The sequence below is a fragment of the Rhea americana genome, unplaced genomic scaffold (assembly GCF_003343005.1).
Source record: "Rhea americana isolate MKP2758 unplaced genomic scaffold, rheAme1 scaffold_1, whole genome shotgun sequence".
Lineage (NCBI taxonomy): Eukaryota > Metazoa > Chordata > Aves > Rheiformes > Rheidae > Rhea > Rhea americana.
Genome location: NW_028185038.1, coordinates 9,905,284 through 9,917,669, shown reverse-complemented (window position 1 = coordinate 9,917,669; position 12,386 = coordinate 9,905,284). Strand labels below are relative to the sequence as shown.

The window sequence follows — 12,386 nt, the reverse complement described above, 5'->3', positions numbered from 1 at the left end:
TATTTGGGAGTTTATTTGGGAGATGCTTAGGTTCTTTAATGATAGAGTGGGTTTCTGGGGAAATAGACAGATATAAAAAAGAGAAGAGAATTATTAATAAAAACAAAATAATAAAACATCCAGCCCCCAGATGGCATCTGCTCAGCAGGGCCACTAATTCAGGAGCTGAGTTATAATTAACAGCTCAGGACTCCTTGTCTGTTATAAAGTGGAGTTGCTGTATGTGTTTAGATAACACTGCTGGCTTGAAAGTAAGCAAGTGAGAAGTAAAACTGGTATAAAATTTGGATGGAAATCAGTTGAAATTAGAGGCGATGGCACAGAGTTTCCAAAGTTAATCTCTAGATTTTTTTTTTTTTTTGATTTAGTGTGGATGAGGGATGCAATTAAAGACTGTTCCTCAGATCTCACCTTAACCCCATGGAGAGTGACGCTTCAGCAGCGTTAATGTTTTACGCTTCAGGACGCAGCCCGATGTAAAGCTTACAAATTGCTTTGGTTTGTCTGTGGTTTACTACAGCTTTATTATCAGGGGCAATAGGTTATTTTCCTGATACTTCATTTAAAGCCTGACAGATTTTTAAAGGGTATAATGCGTCCTTTCCAAAAGATTCACTGAACCTGAGCAGTAGAACCAGGGCTGAGAATATACTGGGTATTTGTGGTAACATGGGCCCTGGTCAAGAGCACGTTAGTTAGCATGTTTTGGGGTTATTTTAGACTGTAGAGAAGATGATAGACAAACGGTAGAAAGAAAAAGAGCTATAGAAAAATGATATCCTCAAGCATGCTACTGGTTTAGTACTCTGTCCTTCTTAAGGTGCTGTTGATGGTTTTATAATTTAAGGTTGTTCGTAATACTATAAATGTCTTAATGTGCGGCACACTCATCTGCTATATAGAAGAAAAAGGAAGTTTCTTGTGAAAAGGAGGAGCTGTTACTGTTAGCAAAAAATTCACCACGTGAGCATTACAGAGCACCTAGGGAGCATCTCCTGACTTGGCAGTTCTAAGCTATGCATCACTGTCAAGGAGTACAGGAAAATTAAATTAATTGATGTGATCTTTCATTTAGAGTTAAAACTTAACAGGCAATTTCTTCTTGCTATGAGCATATGTTATTTACTAGTTTTGTATTTCCTGTGTCTTATCAACCTCGCATCACTTGATCTTACTGAGAAGAAGCTAGATTTAAATTCTAGCTACTCAACTCAGATTTCTCTGTCCAGTTTACTCAGATATAATTATAAAAGATCAAGTAGTACAAAGCCAAGTTTTAAAGCCCACACAGTTTTTTTTTTTTTTTAAATCAGTGGCAGTTATAACTAATATTGAGTTAAATCTCTTATAATCATATGCCTTGATCATAGAAGAAACAACACAGAAAATTTTGTTTTTGCTAAAGAAAGCAAACGGGCAATGATGTATCATGTAATGACAGGCTGTGAAGAGTGTCAAGTACCCAAAGAAGTTTAGAAACCACTCATGAACATGGAATTATTTAATGGGATAATAAAGGAACAGAAGAACAATAGACTAGGGACAAAGTCTGGACAAGGAATGTTATTTTTTCAGAAAATGAATCATCTTCCTTTTCATTTTTAATTATCAAGGATGAATAGTATGTCTGGTTTTATCATAGCTGAATACAAATCCTGTAGTGATGGGGAATTTTATTTATAACGGATACTTTAGTTCCTAAGCCACAGTATCAATTTTTGCTTGGTTCTGGTTACATAATATTTCAGAAGTCTCTGACTGAGCCATTATTAAGCCTATTTCATGAGGCTTCTTACATCTGCAATGTTGGTTCTGCCTCTACAGGATTTTCAAGCTATCCTCATTTATCCTGAGATTCGTTTCATTCAATAAGTAGTGTTGGCAAACTAATATATGTGTTTTTAAACAGCCTAACTCAGTGGTATTAAAGCGCTACACAAAAATAAACTTCAGACAAAAGTTGATCATAAAAATAACTGGTCATCATAAAAATAATATAACTTGTTCTAAATAGTCTAAATCCTTCTTTCTTTTTATGAAACTCAATTAAAAGAAAATAATTTGAAGATTTCGTTGTCCCCTAATTATCCTTCCAGTGGACAAACTGAAGCACCAGGAGCTTCACCAGGGTATGATAAAGGTCAAGCAGGCAGAATTTGGTGTTAGTTTTCATACCTGTATTTGCTGTATTTTTCTTGTTAAAGAGATGTGTTGCTGGAATGAAGCATTGCAATCCTGCCATTCCATTGAAGCCAGTTTTATTAAGAGCATTCGTAAGAAAATCAAGTACTTCTTAACACAGGTTTCAACAGTACATCTTCTTAGCTTCTTCTTTTGAAGAGTTTGAAGCTGTATTCTGAGTCCCTAGTAGAAAAATATCAGAAGGAGGATTACCATTTAAAAGATTAAATTGCTAAAAACATATTTGATATATTCTGGTATTCTACTTACCAATCCAAATACTTTTTTTTCTACAGTTATTTTTAATCTTAGTCCAATTCTTTTTGGATAGGCACTAGCCAACATTAAAATCTTCCTTCTTCATCTAAGTCCATAAAAGTTGAATAAACAAAACATCCAAAAAACTCCAAACTTTATTCTACAACAGAGTTGCTTCAGAGCAACAATTTCACAGGTATAATGTGATGTTAATCAGATTTAGACAAAAGTTAGTGTCTCATATCTTTAGATAAACTGATTGGTTAGAGAAAGATTTTTCCTTAAGTTCTTCTCTTAGATAGATGGAAAAATAGGAATAACCTAGAATGTAAGGAAGTACTAGGGAAGAGGTAACCTATATGACAGTAACCACCAGAGGCAGAGCCTGAGCCCAGTTTTCCTTACTCATCACATAGTTTTAGCCTAAAGGCTGAATAGTGTCACCTGTAGTAGGATCTGATGAAGGGCAGGGTTTGAAACAAGGGGGTCTGCTCTCCTGCTGTACATCGATGCTGTAGATGCATAGTTCAATTCTGTTCAGATAAGGTTATTTTCATTTAAAGCATGAGGATAAAACATAAGAAGAAAAGCTTAGCTTGCCACATAACTAATTCCTCTACTTTGAGATTTGCTACTTAGGTATTTATAAAGTTATCTAAACGAATGCATAGTATCCACCTGTAGAAAGAAACATCTTCCTTATTCAACAGAGTATTGTCGTTTTCTCTGCTGTCCAGTGTTATTCGGGAACAATTATCCAAACGATTAATATTATCACAAAACTTGCTGTTAAAGCCACAGCTCCATTTACGCTTTTCAAAGCTGGCATACTGCCAATGAAACTTGCTCTGTGTAAAATTGAAAGCATAAGTAGGAAAGCTATCTAAAGGATAAAATGCATTTATACTGAAAACCATTCTCCTTCCCATGGTTCGTGAGCTCTGGAACAATGTCATTAGTTATCTTGGCTGATTTCCTCCCCTAGTATCTCAATTTGGTCTTTCGTGCCTCATAAACCACGCCATACGTTCCTGTAGTACTTGCACACTGTCTAGCTTAATTTCATTTTGATAATTATTCTCCTATGCGTTGCCCAGGTCTAGATTTGAGTATCTGACAGATGAAAATATTTGTTTGTCAAACCATCTTCACGCCTACCACATATTTTCTCCCTCGTGTGTGCCCTACCCTGTGCTAGGGAAATATGAAAATGTGGAAGCCAACAGTGTTGAATGCAGGAAAAAAAAGCAAAGACTTTGCTGCCAGTTGCTGCATTTGAAAATGAGACAGGAGATACTAACAGGCAAATCCGAAGCTATTCCTTTCTCACCAGGACTCGGTTCGCTGCCTGGATTTAGAACTTACTGTTAGACCCAACTAATGCTAAAGCTGCTATGATGCCAAAGAAACGATACTGCTGCTCTGTGCAGGATTTAGCCTGGAGTACTGCAGGGTGGTGGTGCCACCCGTATCTGAAATAAATGGCCTCATTGAATAAAATCACCATTGCCATAAAATTGGGAGGTGTGTGTTTTTCTAACTCTGTATTATTTTCGTTTAACCATCAGATGGCTAATTGTTGTTGAAATCCAAATGATTTTGACTCTAGCAAGTAAGCTACTGAGACCTCTTACAGATTTTTTATAAACAAGATACTGATTTGAAAATGGTGTGTAAAATGTCTTTCCAGCTTTCTTTACATATGTATTCTTCTCCAATTTTAAAAGCTGTTCACATTGTCATAACAATTTGCAGAAAGAGGAATAATCAAAATACTCAATATTCAAAACAAAAAATACAAAAAAATTGAAAATTACTGGCACTGTGTTTTTGAGCCATGTTACTCTCATTTTAAGGTCTGGTGCACTGATATCCATCAGGATTTGCCTGCCGGAAAGTTGGCCTGAGTCTCCGCTCTAATGTACAGTCTTCAGTGTTTGGCCTTGATATTTATTTCAGTTTGACAAATGTTACCATTTTGTATATCCCAGGGAAACTATTTCAAAGTACCTGATTTGTGTGATACATAGGTAACACAGAAATTCAGTGTCTGATGATACAGAGAGGAAGCAATAGCTATTAAGTATTTTCAACTTTGAACCTAGCTCAAAACTTTAGATATTTGAAGTTCACGAGTCATACATATCTTTGCCTTTCTTAGAAGCATATGGTAATTTAAGATGGAAGGCAACTCAGGAGGATATCTGGTCTAACCCCCACTCAAAGCAAAGGTTGTGAATGCAAATTTGAGATACAGATGAATAACTAATTAGCAATTTCCCAGCTGATCACTGTTCTCTCAGTCAGGTACCTAATCTATTATCAGGTGATAATGGATGAAGGAAAAAGGTGTTAATCTTCTCAACATTTCAATAAATTCACTTAATTCCCAAAGAGCCACATATCTGTGTTCAGACCTACAGTTTAATATGAGATTTAAATGAGAAAATGACACAGAAGGGGAAGAGTTAGGGATTTCTGCCTGTTTACTTACGATCCCACTGGCCTCTGCTATTATTGTATCAGATTGGAAAAACTGGCGAGGAATGTTCTGACGCATGTAGAATTACAACTTTCAGCCATAGCGAAGACTTGTTTTAAGATTTATTTCAGCTTTATGTAGACTATTTGCTTTAAAAAATTGCTTAGTGTTACCTATTGTTTTGAGAATTACTGGACAAAGATGTAAAATTATTTACAATTCTGAAATTCAACAAAGTTATAGACTCAAAATAATTTATCTCATATTTTTATTATCAGTTGCTCTTCTGAATATGATATAATGAGAAATATTGTGGATAATTGTATTTTGAAGAAATGAATAATCTAAATAACAAGGGGGACATACATTAATAGATTTTAGAGTTATTTGGGAAATCTTATTGCTTAAATAATGCATCAGAAAAGTAACTCCAAAGGCAATATTGTGAATATATTCAATGTTGTGAATTTAATATAGTAAGAGAGACATTATTATTATCTTTTATAACTTATCATTTATTCATTTCCAATCTATATCTAGACATGTATATTTAAAATTATTTGTATTACTAACAGTTGTATATATTAGTGTACTGGTACTGGGCTTACTTCATTAACAGACACTTTGTTTTCTTCTTCATTGTTAACGTTTCCATGTTTTTAGGACAAATCAAAAATTGGAATGAAAGAAATAAAAATTCAAAATGTAGTGGATGCCATTAAAAGATAAATTACTTAAAAATGGATAGTTCTGAATTCCCATGTATGAGTGTTGCCTTTTTCTTGAACTTTTGACCAGTTCAGCAGTTGTTACAGGACTCCTTGAAAGTATAAAAGCAATTTATTAAAAGAACATTAAAGATGTAATAGAACCGAGTATACTGCATGTTGAAGTTGCAGTGCTTATGTCGGGCAGTGCTTGAATGAGAAGTAATCTTCCAGAACTGTGTAATCAGGTTTATGACTATTTCTTGTTCTGCTATATCAGAGATCTTCAACAAAAGTGTGTGGCTTATCAGTTTGGAATAGCACTTGTGATTTTCTGTGACCGTCTCAGGGCACAGTGTGAAAGAAAATACAGTAGTACAAAAAATCTCTTATGCACCAAAGGCAATATTTGCTTTCTGAGAATTTGAATCCATCTTAGTGAAGAATAAGGGAAGTTTTGGCATTTTACTGTATCAGGTGCTGCGTCAGCTAACTGGCATAACCGAATTCCGTATGCAGAGAGCGTTCGAACGGTTTGCGGTCACGAGGGCACAAAACCAGAGGTTAAATACTGCGGTTGCGTTGTTGCCTGCTTCGTTTTGCAGCAGTTACTTACGCCCAGGTGTAGAAAGGCAGGGGCACGCGCATTTCCCTGCAGTCTGGCCGCACTTGCGAGTGACTTGCGTCAAGGTGCAGAACCTGTGTTCCTCGCTAACGGGCTGTTGTTCATCATCCTCGGTCATGTTTAGAAGAAAAATCTGTGTATCATACTAAATCTTCTATCTTTAGTTGCTTAGTTGCTCTTTCACTTGTTAGAGTTTCTCAAAATATGTTTTAACAGGTCTGAAGTGTTTTACCTTTAGTGAGCTTGGAGCTGTGATTCATGGATGTTCAGCAAAAACAACTTATTCGTTAAATACAATTACTGAATTATTCATATGCAAATAACATTATTTCTATTCATAAATCTATTGAAGAGTAATCATTTCTGAGACTGCAGGTACTAAATAAACGTGTAAACCCTTGTATTTCAGTGTGGGAGTAGTTTAGAAACTGACTGCCAGGAGGGTTTGCTCTGTGACTGACAGCTCAAATCGCAGAGCGCTCCTTGGGCTTCCTGAGTAAGTGCAATTTGCTGTACCAGGGCATATTACAGCAGGTGATAATACCCTTCTAGTACGAGTGTATAACTCACGGTGTTTGCTTACGTGGCGTCTGCAACATTTCTGAAATTTGCAAACCTACCAAGGCCCAGAAATTAAAATCTTTAAAATACGTTGAAAATTAAACTAACAAAACTCATATGCGACCGCGTAACTGGTTAGTATTTTGTTTCACCTGAGATATTCTTCGATATAGTTTTGACTGTTAAGTCCTAGGACAGCAAACTTCAGATGTTTGCCTATGTGACTAATTCTGTTCATAGTAATTGCATAGTTATATTGTAAAATTAAACATAGCAGAAGGTTTTTCTTCCAGCAGGATCCCCAGAACTGAGCGTTGGGTAAGTGCTCAACAGCTCACGGAGGCTAATTGCCAGGTTACCCTCGGCGCGTGCCTGCGTTTGAGAACTTCTTCAGTTAGAAAGCTTCTCATTTATGCTGTGCCCTCTGAGAAATCTGAATTTTCACTGGACCATCTTCCATGGGGAAGCGGGCTCTCGTTTCTCACTGTAAATCTGGGTTAGTTTTGTCCTGCTGAGGGTACGGTGCAGTGAGTGAAGCAGATGACCTTGCGGTGAAGTACAGAGTGTGAGGGACAGCAAGGTGCTTGGGGAGGAAGGACACCCTTCAGGCTGGCTGAAATGCTGGGGGGGACCTGCGATCAGGTAGGCCCTGTTTAGTTCCCTGTTCCACCTAAATATGAGACTGAATTATTCCAGGTGGTGTTTTTTTTTTTTTTTTTTTTTTAAAAAAAAAAACAGTTTTAAAACCAGTTAATCACTAGTCACTATGAATGTTTCCTTACTTCCATATCCTTATTCAAGATTCAGATCATAGATGGGGACTTTCAGGCTTTTCTCTGAACCCTTGCACCTTTTTCAATATATGTTATTTTAAGGTTTTTAAAAATTTTTAATGGAAGAACCATACATGCTGTTTAAACATTAGTCTCACCTTCTCCTACAGTACACCTCCAAAGAAAACCAAAAGACTTCGCAACTTGAAAAAGTCAAACTTCATATGTGCAGACAGTAAGAATTTAACTTGTTCAGCAGGAATAAAAGGTTTCTAAACAGCTCTTCCACTGCCTGCTGTGCTCCTACAAGCACCTTTCTGAGCATTTTTGTGGTAAACCTCCTTTTTGCAAGGCAATGTCAACCCGATCGTGTTTTTAGGTCTGCTGGCGGAGGCCGAGAGGGCCTGAAGAAGCTGATAGTTGCAATAGTGGCTGGGCAAAGCCTTGACTCTTATTTTTGTGCCTAGAGGGCAAGATCTGTGGATGATAGCAAACGCTTCAGCTCTATTGACTTCGGTGAACGTCAGCCTATAAACTCCTAAGTGAAATCAATGGAGTTATGGTAGGATGTACACAGGGGATTTCACTCAGTGAGTTTAAAGGTACTGGATAGCCTTTTCCTGCTGAATGTTTAAACCTGTGTGAATTTGTTATCAGCCTTCTGCCCTATACATTTTTCTAAAATGCTTACTGATACGGAGAAAGACGCAATGTGATTATTACAGAGCAGGTTTTTTTACTCTTTTGGTGCATGCTAATTGGTATTTGAATAGTGAATCTATAGTATTTTACCTGCAGTCGTTTTATTTATTGAAATCAGATCTCACATAATTAAGTTCTTTTTATTTCCTTTCAGTATTTCTGATGGTGTTTGGGAAATAAATCATTGTCTTTTTCTCCAGATTAACATTATTATACACTGTACAGGACTTTATTTGCAAACCTTCCTTCTACCCATCTTCACTTTGATCAGTGATTTCTTGCTTTTTAATCTGCAGGATTGAATGATAACTATGGCTTCTGCTCCCTTGCTCAGCTTTCTCTTATTGCTTCAATACTTCAGTTTTTATTGTTGAAATCTTTTTCTTATTCTTTTTTGGTTTAATGGGCTTCATCGCTATCATTCACCTTGCTTTTCTGTTGTCTGTCAGAAATGCTTTTGTCAGCCTGAGATCTAAGGTTGTAAAAAAAAAAAAAAAAAAAAAAAAAARAAAAAAAAAAAACTCAGCTGTTCATAGTTCTGCTAACAACTTTTTATTATAGCAGGAGTATGAGGCAAAAAGCTTATCATGACCACTTCTTCCCTTCTTTATGTGTCCATCTGCAGAGCTTAGCTAGGGCAACAGCAAAGGAGTCCACAGCTGGTGAACAGCTGCAGAAAGTTAGTTTTTTGGTGGTGCAAGGAAGGAATCTAGCCTAAGAGACACAGTGCTCACCCGCGAGCTCGGCTGGTCGCACAGCAGCACGTGATAGTTGGGAGGCTCCAGGTACTCTCGCGGACTCTCTGCGGTGCGATGGGTGCTAGGCAGTGTGAGTAACATACTGCAATGTGTTCTTGGTTCGTCGTTGACATTCCTCCCAGCAAGTCTTTGACTTGAAGAAAATAAGGAAGATGTGGTTTATGTTCTCTGAGGAGAAGAGAAGTTCTCTTTCCAGGCTTGTATTTGACATTTTTAAACCTTGGCAGCTCCTTTAAGAGTGTTTTGTACCACCACTCTGAGAGAGTGACTTGGAAATTGTGTGGCAGGTTAAAGCGGGACATCTGGGGCAAAATGAAATTGGAGCATTTCAATGAATGTATGTGACACTTCTGTCATGGATGTTCATAGTAACTCAATAATTATATGATCCTTTCCTGCTTATGAGACTAAAAGAGGTCTTTCATTGTTTCTATAAAGCTACTGGATAATGGATTGATAAATTTAAGCTCACTTTATAGATATACTTTTATTATACATTTTATTCTTTTATTTCTGTGGTTAAATAGGGAATTGCATGATTTTCCTAGAAGATTAGAACTTTACTGTGATCACTCTAGCAACACTTTACTAAATTTGGAATAGAGCATGGAACCCATTCAAAGTTTTTACAATTTCATATAAAAAACATAAGACTATTACAAGAGCATGATAGTGTTGATTCCGGCACCTAGGAAATAATGCAGATTAAATGTAGACTGTGTATGACTCGTTTCAAACAACAGGAATCTCTTTTAAAATACTACACTGCCTTCTCTGATTGTGGTATAAGTTAAAGCATGGTATCATCTACATTTTTATTACTAAAACCTGCATTTTAATTTTTTCATTCTTATAGAGAAAACTGGTAAATTATTTCATTTTCTAGATTCAGGATGAGAGGAATATGTTAAATAAAACTACTTTCTTGGTGTAAACTCATACATATATGCATGTTGGTACATGTCTGTGCTCCTCTGCTATTTCATAGCAGCTTTCCATGACACAATGAATTCCACATTAAATCATCTTACCAGGCAGAAAGCATGAACCTGTTTGAGGGGGAAATAGGAGATACGGGTAATAAAGTCCTGAGGGAAGGCGGATTTTGATTGTTCAATATGTCATAATAACTAACCGATGAAGCAAATACTAAACCCCATGAAACTTCTGCTCGCCATGAAGAAATCTGTACGTCTCTGGAATGCTTTAATCTCAAAACTAGCAGCGAAGACTCAAAAAAAAAAAAAGTGTTTTTCGGGCTAAACCAGCTGCCAGCCACTGAGGCTGAATTATTCTGAAAAAAATCCATAAATTAAATTAAGAATAAATTAAATAATTTGTAAATTAAAGACTAGTCCCCATAACAAGAGGTAGTACCAGCAAACAAATACCTTCTGTGATGCCATTCGCGCTTTTTGATATTTTGAGTGAAAGAGGTGAATGAATGACCACAATACTGAGCGTTAAAGGTCATCTGTGTAACAGAATGTCTTCAATTTCAAAAAGAAAAAAAGCATTAATATTTCATATTTTTTGGCATACAGCCTGTTTTGCATAGATGGCAGCCAGAGGTTCAAAACAGCATTAAGTCTCCACTACTGTCACTGTAGTTTAGCAGGTAAATAATGCATGAAGTAAGAAAAATTGACAAGGCAGACAGTAATGATACAGTGGTTCAAAAGTCCTGTCTCTTTGAAAAGTTCCTGAGTATGATTTACGTGAGACCTGTTATTTATTTTGTATTACTGTTCAGAATGTTTGTTGATACAGTATATAATCGTCTTAATGAATTCCCAGCTGGAGGATGCAGAAGACAAATAGTTTAGCAAAATTAAAAAAAAAAAAAATCCTAAAATTTGTATATATGCACAAACAGAAACATTTGCAAATATTCCAGCTTAAAATAGTGAGGAGTATCAGTCCTCACTCTTTAGCACACCAGATCATGGATTGATGTCTAGGAAATCAAATGTCCTTTGATCTCTTATGTCAAATTGCCCAGTTCAGTCTAGTTGTGATAATAAAGATCGTTTCAGTTTTCTATGGCTCATTTGCCCGTTTCTGAAGCTTGACTGCCTGTCTAGCTGCAGTGTTAATATCCTTTAAGATGGTGGGTTTTTTTTATCCAGGAGGCATCCTGGGAACCTTGACTAATAACAAAGAATGTCCTGACAGGTGGAGTTATGCAAAGGCAGTGCTGATAGCCTACGTCTGTCAACGTTTTTGCATAATATGGCATCTGATAGAAATGCTGGAGGACAAAAACAGATAGAGCACCTAGTACAGCCAAGTGTCTGCGCCCAGGTACAGCAGTGGGGATAACGGCTGGTGTACAGCAGCCATGGAGCAATCGGGGCCAGAAACACCAGGAGCAGACTGCTCCTGTGCGTCCTCTCCGTTTGTTAAAAACAGTAGGATCTTTTTGTGACTTAAAACTTGAAAAATCATCCTATCCCCAATCGTCCATGGCTCACAGTCTGCTTAACCCGTAAAAGTTGTTGAGCTAGTCCTTTGTTTCTTATTTTGGTTACTAGATCACTCTCCGTAGTGACACCTGTATACATTAACTAACCCAATACATTTTATATTATCTGGCAGCTTATTTAATTACTAGTCTGGCATCACTTTTTAATACTGCAGCCTAGCAATAAGGTAGTTATTCCAGTAGCATTTTTAACATGAGGCTATGATACCGCACTTCCCTGGAGACCTCTTGGAGCCAGGGCTCGCCAATAAATAGCAGCAGCTCTGCTGCCGCCCAAGGTATTGACAGATGCTTCAGACCGGATGCTTTATCCGCAGTACCTGCTACGAATAGAAGATCATGAAGAACCGACAGGGCATTCTTTCATCACGGTTAAGCTTTGCTGATTTTCTTCCTGTCTTTTAATAGGAGATTGTGAGGGATTCTTCCCAATCTCTGAGGTTGTTTTTAACTTTTTTTGCCTTGATATGTGCAAGATAGAGCACTGACTTACTAGGATTACTATATTCAGCAAATGCAGTGYGAGTAATTCATTACACTGACATCAACATCCAGCTTAGCAAGAAAACCTTTTCCTTAACCTGAAGAAGCAGAAAGTAGCAACAGTGCCAGCAGGAATRTGGTAGGACCAAACAAGATGTGACCCAGCACGATAGAGGGGATTAGGCCATTCACAACTGTAATAGAAACTGTGCGCAGTATTCAGATCAAATAAAATAAGACAATAGACTATATTCCACAGTGAGTATGTGGAGTTATTCTTTGTAACTGTAAAAAATAAAATTTGTAAAAATATTAATACAAAAAGCTTTACTGTAGAACCTTCTAGGGGAATCAGGATTTCCACTGTGTGT

At 37.0% G+C, this 12,386-nt stretch overlaps 1 protein-coding gene across 1 annotated transcript in view; it reads left to right on the top strand.

Annotated features, from left to right (window-relative positions):
* Positions 1-12,386, top strand: part of CACNA2D1 (calcium voltage-gated channel auxiliary subunit alpha2delta 1) — a 337,698-nt gene that overhangs the window by 80,218 nt on the left and 245,094 nt on the right. The window lies entirely within an intron of this gene.